At 45.2% G+C, this 26,183-nt stretch overlaps 1 pseudogene; it reads left to right on the plus strand.

Moving 5' to 3' along the window:
* Nucleotides 1-24,836: 24,836 nt before the first annotated feature.
* On the plus strand, nt 24,837-24,954 carry LOC126413639 (5S ribosomal RNA; annotated as a pseudogene).
* The last annotated feature ends 1,229 nt before the right edge of the window (nt 24,955-26,183 follow it).

Here is a 26,183-nt window from a genome sequence, read left to right on the forward strand (position 1 = left end):
TTTGTTGCGGTTAACAGTATTTTATTTTGAGAAGGTTGGGCCCTCCTGATCCCCATATCAGGGATTAAATGTTTTACTGACACGGGAGTATTTGATATTGGTTGTCATGAGCATAGATTATTGGGACGGGCATCTGTTTTTTTATCATAATGACAATTTTACGTTTCCTGTGTTATAGATGTACACCCGAAGAAGTGTTTTGAAATCATGGAACCGATCGTGTTCCTATAAAAGTTCATATACACGTGAAAGCAGTATATTCCAGAAAACTATTTTTTAATACGTTTGTTTGTGTGGCCATCTTTCGCAGCAGCTGTTAAAACATATTATTATAGGTTATTCGCCTTCAGCTCGCTGCAACCTAATTAAAATTTAAATAACTTACGGGTTTGCTGCCAGGTGACGTCGTCGACCACCTCCGATATTTCGACAGTAGCACACCCTGCCATTCTCAAGGCACAAATGCAAGGAGGAAGCAATGTGCAAGGGAATTTAATACCTCGGTTCACAGAGGAGAAACAAACCAAAGATAACCAACATCAGAAATATCAATAATGACCGTTAATCAGCAGGTGAGGTAGCACTAATTTCTTATGAGAGAAAGAGCCGGATTCCAAGCAGCATTTAAACCAAATTCACCATCTCTGTTTATAAGGTTGCTTGATAGTTCTATTTCAACAGCTTCCTTAATAACACTATCCCAATAGCTGAACGTGCTAGCCAGAATCTCCGTGTTGTTGTATTCCATAGGATGACCGGTGTCAAGGCAATGTTCTGCAATAGCGGATTTGCTCGGCTGTTGTATGCGCGTGTGACGCTTATTTTCAATACACCGGTCTTCCACAGTCCTGATTATCTGATCAATATATGACATACCACAACTGCAAGGAATACGATAGACACCAGCTTTACGCAAACCATCTTTTACGGACGCCAACAGGGCCTTAACTATAGAAGGTGGTCGAAAAACACATTTCACATCGTATTTCCGCAAAATACGGTCAGTCCTGTTCGAAATGCTTCCTGTTTAAGGCAATCAAACTATCAAGAAACCTTATAAACAAAGACGGTGGATTTTGTTTAAATGCTGCTTGGAATCTGGCTCTGTCTCTCATCAAAAAACAGAGCGACAGAATTAGTGCAACCTCACCTGCTGATTAATAGTCACTGTCGATATTTCTGATGTTGGCTATCTTTGGTTGTGTGTTGACTCTGCGGTTACTTGTTCTGTGTGTGGTATCTTTCTCGTTTCTCCTCTGTGAACCTAGGTATTAAATTCCCTTCTACATTGCTTCCTCGTTGCAGTTGTGCCTTGAGAATGGCAGGGTGTGCTCCTGTCGAAATATCGGCGGTGGTCGACGACGTCACACGGCAGCAAACCCGTAAGTTATTTGAACATGCAATTCGCCGGGAAAAGTTAGGTCTTGTAATGCCACTTCCTCGGACGAGAAATAAAAATCAAAAATTAGCTCCCAATACCCCAAAGATTTCCCCCCAAGTCCCAAATTCCCAGAAAAGCGAATAAGCGAACGAAGTTCCATTTATCACTATTATTAGGACAATAACAAGTAATTAAATCAGGAATCTAAGACTTGACAATTTAGCAGTCTACGAAAGAAAGATTAAATTTCAGTAAAATTAAAATCAAAATCATAATAAATCGCAAAATTAGCATAAATTAACATTCGCAAAGTAGAACCAACGATCCCAAAGAATACTCCGCGTGATTACTCTTTGGGAATCGTGAGTAATGACTAAGTATAATTCAATCCATTGTCACTACGTTACGAGAGTTAGCCGAAGCAGGTCATATATTTGAATGCTCGTACATGTAGGCGCGCTTAGATTGTTTTTGAGATTGAATAATTGCGATATATTGTGACGCATTAATACGATCTTCTGGCTTCAAATATCACGGCATTAGAATTCGAACGGAGAACTTTTACCTACTAGAATAAAGTGAACTTTTAACTAGATAATTGAACTAAACATTACTTAGACAGTGATTTAGGCAACGAACACTGATAGACAATTTTCATTCATAATAGCCAGTGGTCTATGGAACTTCAGTGATAGGTCCGAAGCATATAATTTAAATCCCAACACCTGGGAAAGTTTTCTTCTCAAGGCTCGGTTGGGAAGTGACTGATATTGTGCAATAAAACACCCTCTCGAGCCAAGTCGTGCATTTGTGATTTAAAATTCTATCAAATTATTGACATGAAACTCCCGAGTAATCATTACGCGCAGCGATAGTATTTGACTGTAGCGCTCGGCGCTTGTGTAGAATCTTTGACTCAAATAACAAGCCCACTGTTACGATTTCTTAGATACTTGAAATTACGACCAGCTTGTAGGGAATTTGTTGTGGACGTGACTGTATTGATTTTATCATTAATATTTCATCATTAATCAGTGAAACATCGATTACGAACGATTAATTACGATTCTTGGTGAAGTAAATATCTCACGCACGTCGACATTTCGGTTCAGCACTGTTATTTTGTGTAACGTCGTCTTCGTAACTTGATAACGATCTCAACACTCTACCGGCGGTCGCCGAGTTTTAGCAGAGGCCAAGTACAAATCAAACCAAATCATCAAAAAGAAGAGGAGTTATAGTCTCTAATTAAAATTATTTTTAATTATTTTGTAGTCAGCTCAAGACAGATAAGGCCGGTATTATACTATCAAATTTCTTTGTCAAATATCTTTGTCAAAAATCTTTGTCAAAGATATTTGATGGTATAATAGGAACTTTGTCAAATGTCGTCCAATATTTGATCAAATCTAGGGCCTCGCTGTAGATTTGATTAAAGAAATCGCTTGCCTTCTGTTCACTGCAATGTGACATGTTACCACATGGAGCGCTAGCATCGCTGCAACGTTCTGTCGTCAGTAGTGTTTTTATAGACATTGCCGGTAAATACAATTGGTGTGTGCCGACAACTACAAAATTAATAGAGATGTATGAAGCTGATGAGGCGCTTTACAACGTGAGGCACTCTGAATACAAAAATAGATTAAGAAGATTGGAGACCTAACCTGACCTAACCTAGCATAACAAACATAACATAACCCTCTCCTGTAGCAAGGAATCGGAGTGTTACAGTGAGCCTGTTTTCTGGAGATGTAGCAGTTCTTAAGTGAATTTTGTGATATGAGGATACACTTCTCTGAGCACATACAGAAATGTATGCTCATCCATTCTTAAGTAATTGTTGTACGACTTGCAGTCTTCCACTGTAAGCTCACGTAACAAGTTTTGTTGAATGCTTTTATCGTGTCGTCGTAAAACCCACGGCTCCACCTAGATTAGATTAGTTTTTCGTTCCATAGATCCGTGCTGAGGAGATCCTCGTGGATGTGGAACATGTCAATTTTTTTAAGCTGAAATAACCATACTAATACACTCCTGGAAATGGAAAAAATAACACATTGACACCGGTGTGTCAGACCCACCATACTTGCTCTGGACACTGCGATAGGGCTGTACAAGCAATGATCACACGCACGGCACAGCGGACGCACCAGGAACCGCGGTGTTGGCCGTCGAATGGCGCTAGCTGCGCAGCATTTGTGCACCGCCGCCGTCAGTGTCAGCCAGTTTGCCGTGGCATACGGAGCTCCATCGCAGTCTTTAACACTGGTAGCATGCCGCGACAGCGTGGACGTGAACCGTATGTGCAGTTGACGGACTTTGAGCGAGGGTATATAGTGGGCATGCGGGAGGCCGGGTGGACGTACCGCCGAATTGCTCAACACGTGGGGCGTGAGGTCTCCACAGTACATCGATGTTGTCGCCAGTGGTCGGCGGAAGGTGCACGTGCCCGTCGACCTGGGACCGGACCGCAGCGACGCACGGATGCACGCCAAGACCGTAGGATCCTACGCAGTGCCGTAGGGGACCGCACCGCCACTTCCCAGCAAATTAGGGACACTGTTGCTCCTGGGGTATCGGCGAGGACCATTCGCAACCGTCTCCATGAAGCTGGGCTACGGTCCCGCACACCGTTAGGCCGTCTTCCGCTCACGCCCCAACATCGTGCAGCCCGCCTCCAGTGGTGACGCGACAGGCGTGAATGGAGGGACGAATGGAGACCTGTCGTCTTCAGCGATGAGAGTCGCTTCTGCCTTGGTGCCAATGATGGTCGTATGCGTGTTTGGCGCCGTGCAGGTGAGCGCCACAACCAGGACTGCATACGACCGAGGCACACAGGGCCAACACCCGGCATCATGGTGTGGGGAGCGATCTCCTACACTGGCCGTACACCACTGGTGATCGTCGAGGGGACACTGAATAGCGCACGGTACATCAAACCGTCATCGAACCCATCGTTCTACCATTCCTAGACCGGCAAGGGAACTTGCTGTTCCAACAGGACAATGCACGTCCGCATGTATCCCGTGCCACCCAACGTGCTCTAGAAGGTGTAAGTCAACTACCCTGGCCAGCAAGATCTCCGGATCTGTCCCCCATTGAGCATGTTTGGGACTGGATGAAGCGTCGTCTCACGCGGTCTGCACGTCCAGCACGAACGCTGGTCCAACTGAGGCGCCAGGTGGAAATGGCATGGCAAGCCGTTCCACAGGACTACATCCAGCATCTCTACGATCGTCTCCATGGGAGAATAGCAGCCTGCATTGCTGCGAAAGGTGGATATACACTGTACTAGTGCCGACATTGTGCATGCTCTGTTGCCTGTGTCTATGTGCCTGTGGTTCTGTCAGTGTGATCATGTGATGTATCTGACCCCAGGAATGTGTCAATAAAGTTTCCCCTTCCTGGGACAATGAATTCACGGTGTTCTTATTTCAATTTCCAGGAGTGTAGTATGAATCAATACAATACATCATTTATTTCTATTAAAAATTTCGTCAATGGAGTAGAAGGAGTTGGTCACTAGTAAGTCTTTCAGGCTCCTTTTAAACTGATCTTTATTTGTAACTAAATTTTTTATGTTTGCTGGCAAATTATTGAAGATGAGTGTTCCTGAATAGTGGACCCCTTTTTGAATTAAAGTAAGTGCTTTTAAGTCCTTGTGCAGATCATTTTTGTTCCTGGTATTGTATGTATGAACTGAGTTGTTTGTTGGAAAAAGAGATATATTATTTAGGACAAATTTCATTAAGGAGTAAATATACTGAGAGGCAGTAGTTAGTATACCTAGTTCTTTGAAGAGGTTTCTGCAGGACGTCCGTGAATTTACTCCACAAATAATACGTATTACACGCTTTTGGACTCTGAAAACATTTTTTTGACTAGAGGAGTTACCGCAAAATATTATACCATATGAATTATGGAATGAAAGTAGGCAAAGTATGCAAGTATTTTCATTTTTATGTTGCCTATGTCTGCTAACACTCGAATTGCAAATACGGATTTGTTAAGGCGTTTCTGCAGTTCTGTGGTGTGCTCCCCCCAACTGAATTTATTATCAAGTTGTAATCCCAGGAATTTAAGACTGTCATCCTCCTATGTATGGTTCCCTTTTTTCCCCACTTCTTTTCCGCATGTGCACGCAATGCAATTGCGGTACGTGCAACTGCTGCGATTAATAACAAGTTGTTGTCAGCCATCTTGAACTTTAACGAAAAATTTGATGACAGCGCTACGTCAAAGATCTTTGTCAAATATATTCGACGGAATATTTGATCACATCTTTGATCAAATCTTTGACAAAGAAATTTGATAGTGTAATACCGGCCTAACCTACAGTAACAGATGTTTTTTAATAAACTGTGTCTTCAGTCTTAACACTGCTATTTGTTATCGCCATTGTATTCCCCTGGAATTTACCAGTCTTAACAATGCGCCGATGTTTACTAAGAAACTTGCCCAGGGGCAAGATGACCAGCCAGGGCTGTTTGACGTAATCCCTCAGCGAGCCCCTCCTGCTGTGGGGAGCAGAGACAGGGCGGCGTGCAGCGGCTCATTAGGCCCTCCTGTGAAGGGGAAGGGTAAGGAGGGGGAGGAGGGGGGTGTCGGCAGAGCAGAGCAGAGCCGCTACGTATCGGCCGGAAGCTGCGGCAGCGCGCCGGTCACCGCGCCAGCCGAACAATTGATACTCGTGACGTCACGGCAAGTCTGAGGGAGCGCCATTGTCCGGCGGGCTCGTCTTTATTTCCGGTGAGACAATGCCGGCGGGCATTGTAGAGGCGGCCATTGTCGGCGCGGCTCCCGCCTCCCCCCCCGCCACAGCCGCTGCTGCCCGTGACGGCTGCTCCGCCAAGATGTACAGCAGCCGGCGTGCCAGCGTCTTACGAGGCGGAACACGGCCGAGCCGGTGGGCGGAGGCGCCGGGCTCTGTCCGGCAGCTGTGCTAAGGCAGGGAGCTGGCACCTGCTGCTGCCGGCGCCACGCCGGTGTGCCTCACGCGAGTACACCAGATTCCGCAGCGCACGGAGAATATTATTATCTACTATCCAAATTGCGCACAATCTACGACACTGGAGAAATGAGCACGCCAGACAAAAAACCATACTACTCACTACCTGGAGGCTTTATCTGCACTCGGTGGTCAAGACAACCTGTTCCGACTTCACATTCATACACTACTGGCCATGAAAACTGCTACACCAATAAGAAATGATCAAATGGTATTCATTGGACAAATATATTATACTAGAACTGACATGTGATTACATTTTCACGCAATTTGGGTGCATAGATCCTGAGAAATAAGTACTCAGAACAGCCACCTCTGGCCGTAATAACGGCCTTGATACGCCTGGGCATTGTCAAACAGAGCCTGGATGGCGAGTACAGGTACAGCTGCCCATGCAGCTTCAACACGATACCACACTTCATCAAGAGTAATGACTGGCGTATTGTGACGAGCCAGTTGCTCGGTCACCATTGACCAGACGTTTTCAATTAGTGAGACATCTGGAGAAAGTGCTGGCCAGGGCAGCAGTCGAACATTTTCTGTATCCAGAAGGGCCCGTACAGGACCTGCAACATGCGGTCGTGCAGTATACTGCTGAAATGTAGGGTTTCGCAGGTATCGAATGAAGGGTAGAGCCACGGGTAGTAACACATCTGAAATTTAACGTCCACTGTTCGAAGTGCCGTCAATGCGAACAAGAGGTGACCGAGACGTGTAACCAATGGCACCCCATACCATCACGCCGGGCGATGACGAATACACGCTTCCAATGTGCGTTCACCGCGATGTCGCCAAATACGGATGCGACCATCATGATGCTGTAAACAGAACCTGGATTCATCCGAAAAAATGACGTTTTGCCATTTGAGTACACCATCGCAGGCGCTCCTGTCTGTGATGCAGCGTCAAGGGTAACCGCAGCCATGGTCTCCGAGCTGTAAACGTCGTCGAACTGTTCGTGAAACGTCGTCGAACTGTTCGTGCAGATGGTTGTTGTCTTGCAAACGTTCCCATCTGTTGACTCAGGGATCGAGACGTGGCTGCACGATCCGTTATGGCCTTGCAGATAAGATGGCTGTCATCTCGACTGCTAGTATTACCCTCCTGAACCCACCGATTCCATATTTTGCTAATAGTCATTGGACCTCGACCAACGCGAGCAGCAATGTCGCGATACGATAAACCGCAATCGCGATAGGCTACAATCCGACCTTTATCAAAGACGGAAACGCGATGGTACGCATTTCTCCTCCTTACACGAGGCATCACAACAACGTTTCACCACGCAACGCCGATCAACTGCTGTTTGTGTATGAGAAATCGGTTGGAAACTTTCCTCATGTCAGCACGTAGGTGTCGCCACCGGCGCCAACCTTGTGTGAATGCTCTGAAAAGCTAATCATTTGCATATCACAGCATCTTCTTCCTGACGGTTAAATTTCGCGTCTGTAGCACGTCATGTCCGTGGTGCACCAATTTTAATGGCCAGTAGTGTAGTTGTTCGCATTTTTCCTACGTCTTCTAGGATCTCTTCTTCCATCTGTTTATAACGGCTTGCCTATTTCGCAAATCCATCTTCATTCATTCTCGTCTCAAATACGAACAACTTAAATTGGAAAGGAACATAGGAAATGTTGTGGGGAAGCAAAACAAAGACTGCGTTTTATTGGCAGAACACTTAGAAAATGCAAACAGATCTACTAAACTGACTGCCTACTTTATGCTTCTCCGTCCTCTTTTGCCGTACTGCTGCGCTGTCTGGGAATATTACCATATATGATTATCTGAGTACATCGAGAAACTTCAAAGAAGGGCTGCATGTTTTGTATTATCGGGGAGCAGGAGAGTGAGTGTCATGGACTGATAAAGGATTTGGGGTGTACATCCTTAAAACAAAGGCGTTTCTTCTCTCAAAATTACAATCATCAACGCTCTCCTCCAAATGCGAAAATATTTTGTTGACGCCGACGTACATAGGAAGAAACAAGCGAAATCAGAGCTCGCAGAGAGAGGTATAGGTATTCGTTTTTTTCCGCGCGCTGTTTGAGAACAGAACAACACAGAATTATTGTAAAGGTTCAATGAACCCTCTGCCAGACACTTACGTGTGATTTGCAGATTAGACACGCAGATGTAGATGAAAGGGAGACTCCACCCAAAATTATAACTTTCCTTCTATTGTGCCGATTTCAACGGAATTTTAAAATTATGTGTGTCACTTAAAGATGTAGCAATACTCTTTGAAGTACAGAACGTCACTGGTTTTTGAGTTTTGAATGTTTGACATGATTTTGATGGTATTTCTGAAAAACAGCTTTTGTTACTGATACCTCAATTTTCCCATTCCAGATTTTTTTGTACGTTCACAAGAAGTTGCTCAACAGTTCTACGCATTCATTTTATGACCGATATCATTAATTTACTTTTATTGTTTCAAGCCTCAAACTTAATTTTCCTTTAATAATCGGTACATAACGGTGATACTAAAATAGACAAACTATATTTTGATGACATTAATGCACAGAAGTGTGCAAATACTTCGAGATTACATTCTGCAAAAGTTTCATTCATACTCGTTGATATTTTGTATAAAAAATATGGTACTGAAATACGAAAAACAAAATTTTAATAACAAATGAATACTAGTAGAAGACACATACCCATAACGTTTCATCTTGGGTATGAATAACCGCTCCAGCTGTATTTGGTCCTTTTACTACTGTATCACAACCGGTTTCGTGGCACTGAAAGCCACATCGTCAGTCGACTGAACACCGCTGAAAAACCGTGGGTCATGGATTAAAAACTGCCAGATTCCAATATATTGGATGGGTCCAAAACGAATCGTACCATAGTGATCGCTCCCCTGTACGCGATTCCATATAGATCAGAGAAGCGATCACTATGGTACAATTCGTTTTGGACCCATCCAATATATTGGAATCTGGCAGTTTTTAATCCATGACACACCGTCTTTTAGCGGTGTTTCGTTTTGACGGACACCGAATGTTGGGAAAAAGATTCCGAACTTTTCCGCTCTTATGTTTCAATCATTTGTCAGCAGAAGATGTGGCTTTTAGCGCCACGAAACCGGTAGTGGTACTGTAATAAAAGGACCAAATACGGCTGAAGCGATTATTAATACCCAAGATGAATACTCTTAGCTGTGGTTGCCCCATGTACAAAGTTGTCTGCACTAAATTTCACCCGCGCCATACGTTTCTCCACACTTCTCTTGTTAGACTCCTTCTTGTTGCAATTTCAAGACCAGGGTAGCCTTTTTCTTGAATTTATCCTTCTCCAGGCGGACTGCTTGATCCATCGTTGGTCTTTAGGTACGCAAGTCTTCTCCTGGCAGAGGGGAGGGGAGGAGGTTGGAGACTCCTTCTGGGACTCCTTCTTTCTTCAATCTTCAACCATCCCATACTGAACTGAGAAATAGTTTCTACGAGAACCAGAAGTATCCTTTTTATCAGAACACTTGGACCACATAACACTGACTTCTCTTTTGCATTTTGTGTCTTGCCATCAGTGTATCTTTCCAGTTGTACATCAGATGCAAGTCCCTGATAGTCAAGTACTGTACTGCGCAACAAAATAAAAGACCACTTTTTCGAAAACCCGTAATTGTCCCTCACTGCGACACATAAACTTGAAATTTGGCTGAAAGGTACCTACAAGCTCCCTCTGTAACGGTGCAAAAGCGTGGTGCCCTGCGACTTCACCGTCAGGCTCAGCGACGCTTCAGATAGCAAGGTGTCATCACTTTGGGAAAAAAGAGCACAACTCAGAAGTTTGTGAAAAGCTGTAATGTTGGTTAATGACGTCAAATTGCCACCAAATTTTACCAGAACTCTGCTTAACACCACAAAATGGGAAGGTCATCATAACCCCTCTTACCCACACTTCACCCCTTTTTTTATTCTTCTGCAATGGTGGTCATCCCGTGACACCCGGAGTTGGAATCTCTGGGCTTTCTATCGGATGGCCGACGAAAAGACGCCGCCGTTCAGAATCGACAGGAAAAGGACCTTCGGAGGTGGCATAGGAGCGTCAATTAAACCACAACTTTCACTGTCACATTTATTCCAACACATTTCGCCGTGGCAAACGCAGCTCGATGATCAGCAGGATGACGTTCTTGACAAATTTTGCCATTGTTGCCACCTGTTGGGCATTTCAACCCTACTACATGGGCACTGTATGCTGCAGTGTACAGTGGCAGTAATTTTTGATGTGCCGTACAGTGTGGAACCACTAAGTTCAAAATCATTCGACGAAATTTGAATGCTATCTGAAGCAGTTGCGTGTTTTTATGCTTTTTCATCCCTCTTTTTCCGATCCCTCCTGTGACGTGATCAAGGGAGGAATCGACATTGACACATGCGAGAATAAAATATCAAAGTGTCCCACTAAGGCCACCCAGGTCGGCAACATCGTCTGTGCCACAAACGTACTTTTCTTGAGGACGAAATGATAATTAAATGGACACCCTAGCTGCAAAGAGGCGTTGATATACTTCTTGAGGACGTTAAAAATATACTTGTCAGAAACTTCGACATCATTTGAGCCATGAGGCTGTCAACCGCCTGAGGGTTAGGCAACTACTTCGACATCCCTAGGTCGAGTTGGTCTACCTTTATGCAACCCCTGAGACGTTCGTGTCAAGCTTATGGCTCTGCAAGACCTTCCTACCTCAAAATGTTGGATGTGATTCACCATGAGGGTATTAGGCTTTCAACGGGGGCTTATCGCACGAGTCCGGTTGCTAGTCTGTGTGTCGAGGCGGGAGAGCCTCCGCTGTCCATTCGGCGTCTTCTCCTCGTGGTACGGCACGCGTACAGGACCAGGTCCACTCCTCTTTCATTGGCGTCCGACACTTTTTCCCAGCCGGCACTGGCACGTCTCTTCCGCCACCGTCCGGCGGCGACAAAGCCGTTTGGCATCCGTGCAAAGGAGAGTCTCGAGTCGGTACACCTGGAGGGCATTAAGGTCCTCCACCAGGGATGGAGTAGGGGATCTCCCTGGCGACTACAAAGGCCAAGATTACTTCTTGATCTGGCTGCTTACAGGAAGTATTGTACCCCGGACCACCTTTTTAAAATTAAACTTACTGAGATTTTAGAACGCCATTCCGATTTTACTCCTGTTTACACGGATGGTTCTAAACAGGGGGATTTTATGGGCTGCTCTGCTGTGTTTCCCCATACTGTCCATCGGATAGGGCTCCCAGAGCAGTTCTCAGTTTACTACGCAGAACTGTTTGCCATTCTGCAAGCATTAGAGCATATGCGCCGACATCGTGGCACGAAATTCATCATCTGCTCCGATTCCCAAAGTGCTCTACACGCTCTTCAACAAATGTACCCTGCAGATCGGATGGTGCAAGAGGTGCAGGACGCACTCCTGCTCTTGCAACAGCAGGGTAAGGATGTGATTTTCTGCTGGGTTCCAGGGCACGTAGGGATTCCTGGAAATGAACTTGCAGATGCGGCTGCCAAGGAGGCTTGCTCCATCCCACCTCCTGCTCGCTGTTCCGTCCCCCTGCAGGCCATTATGTCTTTCGTGACTCGGAAGGTCATGCGTTGGTGGGAGGCTCAGTGGCTGGACGTGAGGGATAATGAGCGGTGAAGGATTCTGTCCGACCGTGGCTCACCTCCTTCCGACAACGACGCGCTGAGGAAGTCGCCCTTACACGGCTTAGAATAGGACATTGTCCTTTGACACATGGTTTTCTGTTACGTCGTGAGGAGCCACCAACGTGTCAGACATGTTGGGCACAGCTGTCGATACGGCATATTTTAACTGAGTGTGTTTTATATGCAGGTTTGAGGGAAGATTTCAGTGTCCCACCGGACCTACCCTCTCTTTTAACTAATAATGAGGCGAGTGTCACTAGAGTTTTACGTTTTTGTGTGTTGTCTGGCCTTCTTCCCAAAATATTGGGATTGAGATCTTAATGTGCTGTAAAGTGGTTTGGTCACCCGTTATTTGTAAGTGGTCACTCAACCACCGTTACTTATTTTTCGCTGTTTGTACTGCTATTTTATTTTTAGTTTTATCTCCCTGTTTTGATGTGCTGTGTCCAATCTTGCAATTTGAACAATACCACTTCTCTCACGATTCGGCTCTGAATTGAACTTTTGGGAACGGGCGCTGATAACCTCGCTGTTGTGCGCCCTAAAACACTAATCATCATCATCATCATCGATTCTGAGCAACTGTGTGTGTCAAGTGTTTTCCTCTGCCATCAGTAAGAAAACCACGTGATTTCAACCCTGGGTGTCGCAAATCTGACTTTCATCCATCCGCCATCATGTATTTAGTTCCCATCCAAGCGCCATCCTGTTAGTTCAGTTCACTGATCACTATGGATTGTAAAAGAAAATTAAACCTCTGTCCTATAATATGTAAAGGAGATTTTTTCATGAAGGCACAAGTGCAAAATTCACAAAGAAGTCAACACTACCATCTGACGATGGGCTCAGGCCCGAACCTAGTAATAGTACTATAAAACAATTTCAAAAAGAACTTGTGGCTGGTTGCAATATTTCCTACAGTGTAGTAGACATAGATTCTGAGAGCACAGCAGAGAAGCTAAGGACCCCACCTTCTTCATACCATTTGTATAAACTACTGCGTAACTCTCTGCCTTTTCAGACTGTTGATTACTTAACATGCTCACAGACGTTGCTCATGTTTATTCTTCAATGCTCTTTCTCCGAAACCTACAACACTATGGCTACGCCGTGCGCGTGTTACAATCGGTACCTCCCGGTCGTGAAACTTGTTTGCTCTGCGTGACGTGTTGGTCGGCGTCTTTCGAGAGGGCGCGGAATCGCTCACCGAACTCATTGAACATGTCCGCTCATCCCTGGCCTTGATATTTGTCTGACGTTCGATTTAGTAACAGGGGCCACTAACCGAGAACGAAAGTCCGATTCGTCGTATTATTTTTGGCTGTTGAAACGGAGCGCATACGACAGCTGAAGAATTATTCCTTGCAACTGCTTGTATGGTCGTGAATTTGTGAGTTCGTAGCCACCACGTCTCTTATTTCTCCTGCCTTAGTTGTAGATACTGTGCTTCCGGTATTAACTTACAGCAAAACACAGGCGTACCAAGAAAACGGTGAGCACCTCTTTTACTTACAGTTAAAGGGCCTAAAAAGGCTGTTGACATTAGCGAAATCTAGTGTTCGTTAAGTAAAATTCGGTTTGGGTTCTCGCGTACAACGCCACTTACCTCTCCTCAGTGACAGTTAAATTTGCCTTTGATTTTTATGGGAATCAACATTCGGTGTTAACAGTTCAAGCCCGAATTATTTTGAGCCTACCTATAAAGGCAAACAGAAATGTATACAACAATTTTGATTGTTTTGTGGAATTCTTTTTTATGTATTAATCGGTTTACAAGATATTAATTTTTGAGTTTTGTGCTTTTGTTTAACGGCCCAACTGTTAAAATGCCAACCGTTTGGTTGTTTGTCTTCCTGTAAATTCCTACAGTAGTTTCTTTAATTCAAGATTACAGTGGTGAGGTATGCAAACTTGAGTTGTTTAGAAAGTCGTATGGGCCTTCTAAGACGTTCTGGCGTGCGATTTGGGGTTATCTGGTTTTAATGTTAGTCTGTGTCTGTTTTAAATTTGAAGGGACTGAGCGATGTCCGAGCAAGCTGAAGCTTGCTACTGCCACTAATGCTTGAAGGGCTCTCGCACAGACGGCATCACCATGCGTCACGTGTTGCCGACTGTGTGTCTGTCTCTGGATGGCCTCATCATTCTCGATTAAAAATAATCGATTTTCATTCTTTTGGCGCAAAGTCGATTTCCATATTACATCTAACTTCAAACCTTCTTCTTTTCTATTAAAATTATTATGGTGTTTATGAATCTCAATTGCTTCTCTGTACATGCGTGAATGATAATACGATGTAATTGCTAAAACGTTCGTCTTACTGAATTTTATTTCATGCTTCCCACCTCGATAAACATGTTCTGGTACGGCCGATTTTTCGGTATGTCCCAGACGACAGTTCCTTTTGTGTTCGCGTAGGCGTGTGTTAACGCTTTTTTTCGTGGTTCCAATATATACTTGTCCGCAACTGCGCGGAATTTTATATATGCCAGGTGTTGCTAGGGAGTACCGTATATCTGAAACATTCATTAAATCTTGTGGTTGGGTCCTAAGATCGTTCCGACCACAACTTGGCAGAAACTTTCCCGATGCGATTCGTAATTTTATTAATGACGGGAGAAAAACTTTTACAGATGACGGTCGTTGTTTTTCAGTATTTGTGCCTTCTTCTCTTCTTTGATGGAGAGTTCGATCACTCTCTTTACTAGCATATACATTTTTCTTGAAAGCCGACAGTAAGTGATTTAATTCATCTTGCTGATAAACTGACCCACAGATTTTGTTGGCTCTGTCCACCATGATTTAACTGACACCCCTATTTTTGTCTATGTTGATGGTTTGATTCCTTGTGAAGGTATCCATGATTGTGTGTGTCCTTTCCGTATACCTTATATCCCGGAGTCCCGTCCATCCGTTTGATTATAGATACATCCAGAAAATCGTGTCTTTGTGTGAATGCCAATGAGATGTGCCGAGAAGACTCCTAGCTCCTCTTCACCGTGAGCCAATGCTACTAAAGTATCATCCTCATAGCGGTACTACTTAGCTGATCTTTTACTGGCCGTCTACAGCGCACGCCGTTCGAAGGACTCCATAAATAGACCGGCAACAACTGCACTAAGAGGGCTGCCCTTGACCAACCCGATGATTTGTTAGTAAAATTCATTGTTGTACTGAAAATAAGTTGTGGTACGGCCGTGTCCCAATAAAGCCACTACGTCAGCCAGAAAAATGTTTGCTATGTATGAAATAGCTCCCTTTACAAGAATCATAGTAAACAGGGACGCCGGCCGCTGTGGCCTACCAGTTCTAGGCGCTTCAGTCCGGAACCGCGTTGCTGCTACGGTCGCAGGTTCGAATCATGCCTCGGGCATGGACGCATGTGATGTCCTTAGGTTAGTTGGGTTTAAGTAGTTCTAAATCTAGGGGACTGGTAACCTCAGGTGTTAAGTCCCAGAGTGCTTAGAGCTATTCGAACCATTTTGAAACCGGTCCACTACATCAAAGTTGATAAGAATATCACTTGCGCTGCCGTAAATCTCCTTCAGTATTTCAAGAAAAGTCAAGTAGTTTTAAATGTAACTGTGAGTTCTCTCTACACACAACTGCAGCAAAGAGGCGAGACATCGGACCACCTCATGGATGGGAGATCCTACTGCACTTACAATCGGTCTCAGAGAAACGTTATGCACCTTTGTTAGGCGATGTAGGCTGGGTGGAAACTTCCTGTTCTGCAGAGTCTTTTTTATTGTTCGAAGACTGTTTCACCAGTTGATTGATGGCTCTCAAAATTTTAGTTGTAGCATCCTTCTGAAGCATTTTATGAGTAGCGGAATCCAAACGGTAACCAATCTTCTTGTGGTAATCTTCGCTCTTCATCAAACTGTGGCATTACCCTTGTCAGCTGAAAGTACATTTATACTCTTATTCGAATTGATCTCTCCCAGCGCCTTCCTTTCCACCTTAAACAAATTACTGTTAGGTGTCTTCTTATTGCGTAATATTCTAGCCGTTTCTGGCCTAATTTCAGTGATAATAGACGGATTACTGTCTCCACATCTATTATTATGTCCCCCGTGGGGACTTTTAGTGACATCAAAAAATGGTTCAAATGGCTCTGAGCACTATGGAACTTAACCGCTGAGATCATCAGTCCCCTAGAACTTAGAACTACTTAAACCAACTAACCTGAGGATGTCACACACATCCATGCCCGAGGCAGGATACGAACCTGCGACCGTAGCGGTCGCACGGTTCCAAACTGTAGCGCCTAGAGCCGCTCGGCCACTCGGGCCGGCTTAGTAGCATTACTTTTAGTATTTATCTTCTATTAAATTTGCGTGCACAAACGCAATGTTTATGGTGAATGTCGTGTAAATGATACTGTCGCAATTGTTAACGATTTTATAGTGGCTGTTATAACGCTTCTTTTGACTTGTTTGCTTTCTCGATGTTCAAATGCCGTTGAGGCAAATAAATATTATTAAGCTTTTTTTTTTTTTTTTTTTTTTTACTTAATTTTGTCTCAGCATCTTACCACTCTCAGGACCAAGCTCCCTACAGTTTCAGCGGAGATCGTGATACGTGTATCGTTGCGTTGATACATTTTGCGCGTGTCAAAATGTGGTGTTGCTCCACGTTTCGCAGTGCAGACAAATACAGTACGCCAAAATCGCAGTTCCCGTGTATGGTTCCGAGTGAGGTACTGCAATGGCAGCAGAACAGCTCTACGGCGCAGTCATCTGCATACAGACGCCATGCAGGCCGTCAGAAGCGCACGCATGTGTATAGGAGCTTGCGCAGGAGAGGTGCATTAATAGCGAACAGGAGCAGCACCGGCCAGCAGCGCAAAGTCTGGTAGGAGGAGACGCTGGGAAGCATCACTGTTGCCCCATCAAGTTGTGAGCGTGGAATCGTTACGATAACGCAGGCGACTCGCCAAAACGTGTTAGCTGCCCTCGCTGCCGGGGTTGCCATCGTACGCGAATACCGTTTCTGTATCGAAGCCAATGTCGCCACTTTGAACAGTTATTGGAAAACAGAGACACGGATTCCTAGGTGGCCGGTAGTGAAGGGTAGCTTTACGGTTACGGGGTGTGTGCGATGAGATGTGTGAATCTTTATAGTCATTAAAATATACATACTAACGGTATGTCACCAGAGTCTTATTGACCATACAGTACTCTATGAGCCTCTCCCATTTCATTCTCTGCAGTGCACTGTTTGTTTATCTGAAGTACATGTTAAGCGTAGCTGTGTCCACCCTACTGTTATCTCGCCACCCGATTACGCGTCTTTCTCTTCGTCTCGTTCCACCTACCACCTTGCAGAATGCTGTTCTGGTTAGTATATTCTCTGCCATTCTTGCTGTATGGCTGTCCAGCTCAACCTTCAACCGTCACACCAACGATCATATTGTGTGTACAGCTCTCGCAGTTCTTCACTTTTCCTTATCCTGCTTTTCATGTTTTTTTTTTAAATCAATTACAGGTCTAAAAATGTTAGGTTAGTATTTTCGTTTCGAATATTAACAATCTTCCCTCGTCTTTCTTATTTTAATGTTGGTGCTTCACATCTGTCTAATATTACTGATACAACAATTGATTGATATACAAGCAGATATTGTAGTGAGTACGCAGTGGTCTTTCTCTTAAGGTACTGATACAATTAGAACGTATTTTGCTTGCTGCTGCTAGACGGCGCTCTATTTCTTTATCAGTTCTGATGTTGTTACTGAAAAAACAACCTTAGTGCTTGTAGCGGTCAGCTGTCTTAAAAATGAATCCATCTATAGTCAAGAGTCATCACTTCAGATTTTCTTGCATACCACGAGATAGCTAGTCCTCTCTTCATTCATGGCCGTGCGGTTCTGGGCGCTACAGTCTGGAGCCGAGCGACCGCTACGGTCGCAGGTTCTAATCCTGCCTCGGGCATGGATGTGTGTGATGTCCTTAGGTTAGTTAGGTTTAATTTGTTCTAAGTTCTAGGCGACTGATGGCCTCCGAAGTTAAGTCGCATAGTACTCAGAGCCACTTGAACCTCTTCATTCACACGCAATCCTAGTTTCTCAGCGACCATTGTCACATATGAGTCCCCACAAGTCTGGATAAAAGCGACCGACGATGAGCCTCTTCTCTCCCAGATCTACGCGGCATCTCCCTGTGCTACACAGTGGTCGCTAATTACCTGAAGATGTTCACGTTTCTTATGAGTATATACCCTGTCAAAAATAAAAACGTATACCACAAATTCTGAACTCAAATTGGAATGTGTACCGCAGAGACAGGGTGGACAGTGAAGGGAGAGGCGTGTTTATAGCGATAAGAAGTGCAATAGTATTGAAGGAAATTGTCGGAGATCCGAAATGTGAAATAATTTGGTTAAGGTCACGGTTAAAGCAGGCTCAAACATGGTAATTGTGGCAGAACACCTGAAGGAAAATTTGGAAAATATTTCGAGTAGATTTCCCGACCATGTTATAGTTTTGGGTGGAGATCTTAATGTACCAGATATAGACTGGGAGAGTCAAACGTTTATAACGGGTGGCAGCGACAAAGAATCCAGTGAAATTTTTTTAAGTGCATAATCTGGAAACTACCTTGAGCAGTTAAACAGAGAACCGACTCGTGGCGATAACGTGTTAGACGTTCTGGTGACAAACAGACCCGAACTCTTTGAAACAGTTAATGCAGAACAGGGAATCAGCGATCATAAAACGGTTACAGCAATGATGATCTCAGCCGCAAAAGAATTAGGAAAATTCTTCTGTTTAGCAAAAGAGACAAAAAGCGGATTTCAGAGTACTTGACGGCTCACACAAAAGTTTTATCTCAAGTACAGATAGTGTTGAGGATCAGTGGCCAAAGTTCCAAACCATTGTACAATATGCGTTAGATGAGTATGTGCTAAGCAATATCGTAAGAGATGGAAAAGAGCCACCGTGGTACAACAACCGAGTTAGAAAACTGCTACGGAAGCAAAGGGAACTTCACAGCAAACATAAAAACATAGCCAAAGCCTTGCAGACAAACAAAAATTAAACGTAGTGTGAGGAGAGCTACGCGAGAGGCGTTCAATGAATTCGAAATTACGTTCTGTGTATTGGTTTGGCAGAAAATCCTAAGAAAATTTGGTCTTATATCAAAGCGGTAGGTGGATCAAAACAAAATGTCCAGACACTCTGTGACCAAACTGGTACTGAAACAGAGGATGACAGAATAAAGGCCGAAATACTAAATGTCTTTTTCCAAAGCTGTTTCACAGAGGAAGACTGCGCTGTAGTTCCTTCTCTAGATTGTCGCGCAGATGACAAAATGGTAGATATCGAAACAGACGACATAGGGATAGAAAAACAATTAAAATCGCTCAGAAGAGGAAAGGCCGCTGGACCTGATTGGATACCAGTTCGATTTTACACACAGTACGCGAAGGAACTTGTCCCCCTTCTCGCAGCGGTGTACTGTAGGTCTCTAGAAGAGCGTAGCGTTCCAAAAGATTGGAAAAGCGCACAGGTCATCCCCGTTCTCAAGAAGGGACGTCGAACGGATGTGCAGAACTATATCTCTAACGTCGATCAGTTGTGGAATTTTGGAACACGTATTATGTTCGAATATAATGACTTTTCTGGAGACTAGAAATCTACTCTGTAGGAATCAGCATGGGTATCGAAAAAGACGATCGTGTCAAACCCAGCTCGCGCTAATCGTTCACGAGACTCAGAGGGCCATAGACACGGATTCCCAGGTAAATGCCGTGTTTCTTAACTTTCGCTAGGCGTTCGATACAGTTCCCCACAGTCGTTTAATGAACAAAGTAAGAGCATATGGACTATCAGACCAATTGTGTGATTGGATTGAGGAGTTCCTAGATAACAGAACGCAGCATGTCATTCTCAATGGAGAGAAGTCTTCCGAAGTAAGAGTGATTTCAGGTGTGCCGCAGGGGAGTGTCGTAGGACCGTTGCTATTCACACTGTACACTCCTGGAAATTGAAATAAGAACACCGTGAATTCATTGTCCCAGGAAGGGGAAACTTTATTGAACCATTCCTGGGGTCAGATACATCACATGATCACACTGACAGAACCACAGGCACATAGACACAGGCAACAGAGCATGCACAATGTCGGCACTAGTACAGTGTATATCCACCTTTCGCAGCAATGCAGGCTGCTATTCTCCCATGGAGACGATCGTAGAGATGCTGGATGTAGTCCTGTGGAACGGCTTGCCATGCCATTTCCACCTGGCGCCTCAGTTGGACCAGCGTTCGTGCTGGACGTGCAGACCGCGTGAGACGACGCTTCATCCAGTCCCAAACATGCTCAATGGGGGACAGATCCGGAGATCTTGCTGGCCAGGGTAGTTGACTTACACCTTCTAGAGCACGTTGGGTGGCACGGGATACATGCGGACGTGCATTGTCCTGTTGGAACAGCAAGTTCCCTTGCCGGTCTAGGAATGGTAGAACGATGGGTTCGATGACGGTTTGGATGTACCGTGCACTATTCAGTGTCCCCTCGACGATCACCAGTGGTGTACGGCCAGTGTAGGAGATCGCTCCCCACACCATGATGCCGGGTGTTGGCCCTGTGTGCCTCGGTCGTATGCAGTCCTGATTGTGGCGCTCACCTGCACGGCGCCAAACACGCATACGACCATCATTGGCACCAAGGCAGAAGCGACTCTCATCGCTGAAGACGACACGTCTCCATTCGTCCCTCCATTCACGCCTGTCGCGACACCACTGGAGGCGGGCTGCACGATGTTGGGGCGTGAGCGGAAGACGGTCTAACGGTGTGCGGGACCGTAGCCCAGCTTCATGGAGACGGTTGCGAATGGTCCTCGCCGATACCCTAGGAGCAACAGTGTCCCTAATTTGCTGGGAAGTGGCGGTGCGTTCCCCTACGGCACTGCGTAGGATCCTACGGTCTTGGCGTGCATCCGTGCGTCGCTGCGGTCCGGTCCCAGGTCGACGGGCACGTGCACCTTCCGCCGACCACTGGCGACATCATCGATGTACTGTGGAGACCTCACGCCCCACGTGTTGAGCAATTCGGCGGTACGTCCACCCGGCCTCCCGCATGCCCACTATCCGCCCTCGCTCAAAGTCCGTCAACTGCACATACGGTTCACGTCCACGCTGTCGCGGCATGCTACCAGTGTTAAAGACTGCGATGGAGCTCCGTATGCCACGGCAAACTGGCTGACACTGACGGCGGCGGTGCACAAATGCTGCGCAGCTAGCGCCATTCGACGGCCAACACCGCGGTTCCTGGTGTGTCCGCTGTGCCGTGCGTGTGATCATTGCTTGTACAGCCCTCTCGCAGTGTCCGGAGCAAGTATGGTGGGTCTGACACACCGGTGTCAATGTGTTCTTTTTTCCATTTCCAGGAGTGTATATAAGCGACCTTGTGAATAACATCGGAAATCCACTGAGGGCTTTTTTGCAGATGATGCTGTAGTATATCGAGAGGTTATAACAATGGAAAATTATACTGAAATGCAGGAGGATCTGCAACGAATTGACGCTTGGTGCAGGGAATGGCAATTGAATCTCAATGTAGACAAGTGTAATGTTCTGCGAATACATAGAAAAAAAGATCCTTTATCATTTAGCTACAATACAGCAAGTCAAGCAGGTCAGCAACTGGAAGCAGTTAATTCCATAAATTATCTGGGAGTACGCATTAGGAGTGATTTAAAATGGAATGTCCATATAAAATTAATTGTCGGTAAAGGAGATGCCAGACTGAGATTCATTGGAAGAATCCTAAGGAAATGCAGTCCGCAAACAAAGGAAGTAGGTTACAGTACACTTGCCCGTCAAATGCTTGAATCCTGCTCACCGGTGTGGGATCCGTACCAGATAGGGTTGATAGAAGAGATAGAGAAGATCCAACGGAGAGCAGCGCGCTTCGCTACAGGATCATTTAGTAATCGCGAAAGCGTTACGGAAATGATAGATAAACTCCAGTGGAAGGCTCTGCAAGAGAGCCGCTCAGTAGCTCGGTACGGGCTTTTGTTGGAGTTTCGAGAACATACCTTCACCGAGGAGTCAAGCAGTATATTGCTCCCTCCTATGTGTGTCTCGCGAAGAGACCATGGGGATAAAATCAGAAACATTAGAGCCCACACAGAAGCATACAACACTCTTTCTTTCCACCAACAATACGAGACTGGAATAGAAGTGAGAACCGATGGAGGTACACAAGGTACTTTCCGCCACATACCGTCAGGTAGCTTGCGGAGTATGGATGTAGATGTAGATGTAGGAATGCAGTCTAGTGGACGTTCTGCCTGTCACAGAGAATTGCAACTTCAATCATTTACATACGCACCCATGGTCTGCACGCTGCCATCCACCGCGTCTTCTGGGTACTTCATTCATTTTGGCAAGCAGTATGTATATAGATTGGTCTGAGGAAGCTGCAGCACTTGTCCTGTTGCCTCGGTCTGCACTGCCCTGTCATCATGTCATACAGTGGTGCATTGTTGCCTAACACTTCCAACAACCCAGCAAAGATTGCGCGCTGGCCAGAGTGGCCGAGCGGTTCTAGGCGCTTCAGTCTGGAACCGCGCGACCGCTACGGTCGCAGGTTCGAATCCTGTGTGTGATGTTCTTAGGTGAGGTTAGGTTTAAGTAGTTCTAAGTTCTAGGGGACTGATGAGCTCAGCTGTTAAGTCCCATAGTGCTCAGAGCCAAAGATTGCGCATCGTTGTTCCCCTTTATACGCAGAAAACAGTCAATACACGATACTCCAATTTATGAATGGACCGGATGCTCTTGTTTTAGTTCCTCTGTCGGAGTGATACGGTACTGTGAGGCGGAGATATTAATGTGAATCAGAGCTGAAGACACTTGCCTGTAAACAAGCGATAATAATTATGGAAGTTTATTGTTTTGAGGAGAAATTAAAACTTAACGACTACCCCTCGTAGACTTTTCAGAATCACACTTCTGTAATCGACTCTACTCAGTGCATAACGTTACACCAAGTCTGTTCACCTGAAAGAGGACAGCTGCTTTTTCTACGAGATGGCCTATGTTTCACTGCCACATCGAGAGCTCTTCACACTACGCTCGTAGAGTGGTATGCTCCATTTTATCCCATTTAACAGAAACCATTTCGTCTTTTCCCTTTGCGCGACTAGTATATTTGAAAGTTTCCTCAGGAAAAGATTGACTGTCATTTCAAGATTCGTTCACACGCATGATGGCGATTCCAAATATAGCATGGTGCATAGATATTCTATTCTTTGGTAGCAAGCTATGGGAATATTTCCATTCACCAGTGGTACTTATACACCGAAGAGGCAAAGAAATTGGTACACCTGCCTAATATCGCATAAAACCTCCGGCTACCACGCAGAAGTGCCGCAACACGATGCGACATGTACTCGACTGATGTCTGAAATAGTTCCGGAAGGAACTAACAACATGAAGCTTTCAGGACTGTCCATAAATCCGTAAGAGTACGGAGGGGTGGAGATTTCTTCTGAACAGCACATTGCAAGGCATCCCAGATATGCTTAATAATGTTCATGTCTGGGGAGTTGGGTGGCCAGCGAAAGTGTTTAATCTCAGAAGAGTGTTCCTGGAGCCACTCTGTAGCAATTCTGGACGTGTGGGGTGTCGCACTGTCCTGCTGGAATTGCGCAAGTCCGTCGTAATGCGCAATGGACATGAATGGATGCACGTGATCAGACAGAATGCTTACGTACGTGTACCTGTCAGAGTCGTATCTAGACTACCAATGGTCCCATATCACTCCAACTGCACACACCCCATACCATTACAGTTTGAACAGCTCCCTTGCTGACATAAAGGTCGATAGATTCATGAGGTTGTCTCCATACCCGTAATCGTCTATCCTGTTGACACAATTTGAACGATACTCGTCCGACCAGGCAAAATGTTTCCAGTCGTAAACAGTCAAATGTCGATGAAGATGGGCCCAGGCGACTCGTAAAGCTTTGTGTCATGCAGTCATGAAGGGCACACAAGTGGGCCTTCGGCTGTGAAAAAATGGTTCCAATGGCTCTGAGCACTATGGGACTTAACATCTGAGGTCATCAGTCCCCTAGAACTTAGAACTACTTGAACCTAACTAACCTAAGGACATCACACACATCCATGCCCGAGGCAGGATTCGAACCTGCGACCGTAGCGGTCACGCGGTTCCAGACTGCAGCGCCTAAAACCGCACTGCCACAACGGCCGGCTGCGAAAGCCCATATCGATGATATATCGTTGAATGGTTCGCACGCTGACACTTGTTGATGACCCAGCATTGAAATCTGCAGCAATTTGCGAAATGTTTTGTTTAGGAGTAGGTTTATTTTAAGTAACTCGAGTGTACATTCTGTGTTGTTTGAACTCTTTGATGTATGGCAAGAAAATTATAGTTCTGTAATGTATATATGAACAAAAGCAAAAGAATATGTTAAAATTTTAAATTATTATAATACGAATATCTTTCTGAAAGAAGTACGTTTGTTAAAAGCTGGTTCTTACTTAGTGCATTTGTATTTGTAACATGTAAGTGCTGTAGGAAAATCCCTCCGCAACGAAAGTGGCATGGCGCGATGTAAAAGGTAGGTTTGTCCTCCTAAAAAGAAAAAAATGAACTATCCCGTTACTAAGGAAAACTGCTGTATGTAGAGGAGCTGAAACAGTGTATTAAAGATGTTATTCATCTATATTTGTATTATTCATGTCATTCGAGATAGAAGCCCCTCACGTCCAAAATCAGTTCTGCACTTCATGCAGTGATGTTTCAGTAGTTTTATTAAGTAATGCTATGGATGGCCAACGGCGTTGCCGCAGTGGTAACACCGGTTCCCGTCAGATCACCTAAGTTAAGCGCTGTCGGGTTGGGCTAGCACTTGAATGGGTGACCATCCGGTCTGCCGAGCGCTGTTGGCAAGCGGGGTGCACTCAGCCCTTGTGAGGCAAACTGAGGAGCTACTTGATTGAGAAGTAGCGTCTCCTGTCTCGGAAACTGACATACGGCCGGGAGATCGGTGTGCTGACCACATGCCCCTCCGTATCTGCATCCAGTGACGCCTGTGGGCCGAGGATGACACGGCGGCCGGTGGGTATCTTCGGGCCTTCATGGCTTCTTCGGGAGGAGTTTAGTCTTTTTAGTTTTTTAGTGCTATTGATTGCGGCCGTCATTAGTATGAGCCCGGTGCAATTTTGTTCCCCATAATTTACTGGTGTGTGTGTGTGTTATTGGTAACTGCTGCTACATACAGTACAGAGTGCTCTGTGTCAGTTTGTATCCTGTTTGCTATTCAAAGGGAAATCTCAACAAAAGTAACTTCAATAAATAATATTCAATTTTCTCAAATATATATTTCCAAATTAATGTGTCTAATTAGGCTGGCGACCGTTCATTTTTTTCATTCACTTCTAATTTTACCACTTCCGTTAATTCCCAAGGTTAAGGACCGTTTGGTTTTGCTGTCAACATCACAAAATTCGAAATTATAGTCCGATACCCTTTTTCACTACACACACGCACAGTCGAACATTGAAATCCTCTCAGAGGATGACATTAGCGTGTTTCACGGCACGTTAGTGTTATAGGTTGCACTTCTGTCACGTTGAACGATTCTCTTCATTCGTCGTTGGCCCTGTTCTTCCGGCCGCAGCGATGTCGGAGAGTTGATGTTTTACCGAACTCCTGATATTCACGGTACACTCGTGAAATGGTCGTACGGGAAAAACCCCACTTCATCGCTACCTCTGAGGAGCTATATCCCATCGCTCGTGCACCGACTATAAGGCCACGTTCAATCTCACTTAAATCTTGATAAACTGCCAGTGTAGCACCGTCTGTAGCAACTGCGCCAGACACTTGTTGTCTTATATAGGCGTTGCCAACCGAAGCGCCGTATTCTGCTTGTTTACGTATCTCTGCATTTGAATACGCAAGCCTATACCACTTTCTTTGGCGCTTCAGTGTATATTTCCGGAGCCATAGCCAAACCACATTTAAATATGCTCGCAGCTGCAGCATAATTAAAAACAAAATCCTTCCATTTGTAGCGCTCGCAACGGTTTTTCCCCCCTGTTTCCGAACGGCGACGACGCGGAACCGTGGCGTGGTTCAGAAAGGCGGAATCGATGGTGGCGCGCTCGCACCGAGC

The sequence above is a fragment of the Schistocerca serialis genome, chromosome 7 (assembly GCF_023864345.2).
Source record: "Schistocerca serialis cubense isolate TAMUIC-IGC-003099 chromosome 7, iqSchSeri2.2, whole genome shotgun sequence".
NCBI classification, from domain to species: Eukaryota; Metazoa; Arthropoda; class Insecta; order Orthoptera; family Acrididae; genus Schistocerca; species Schistocerca serialis.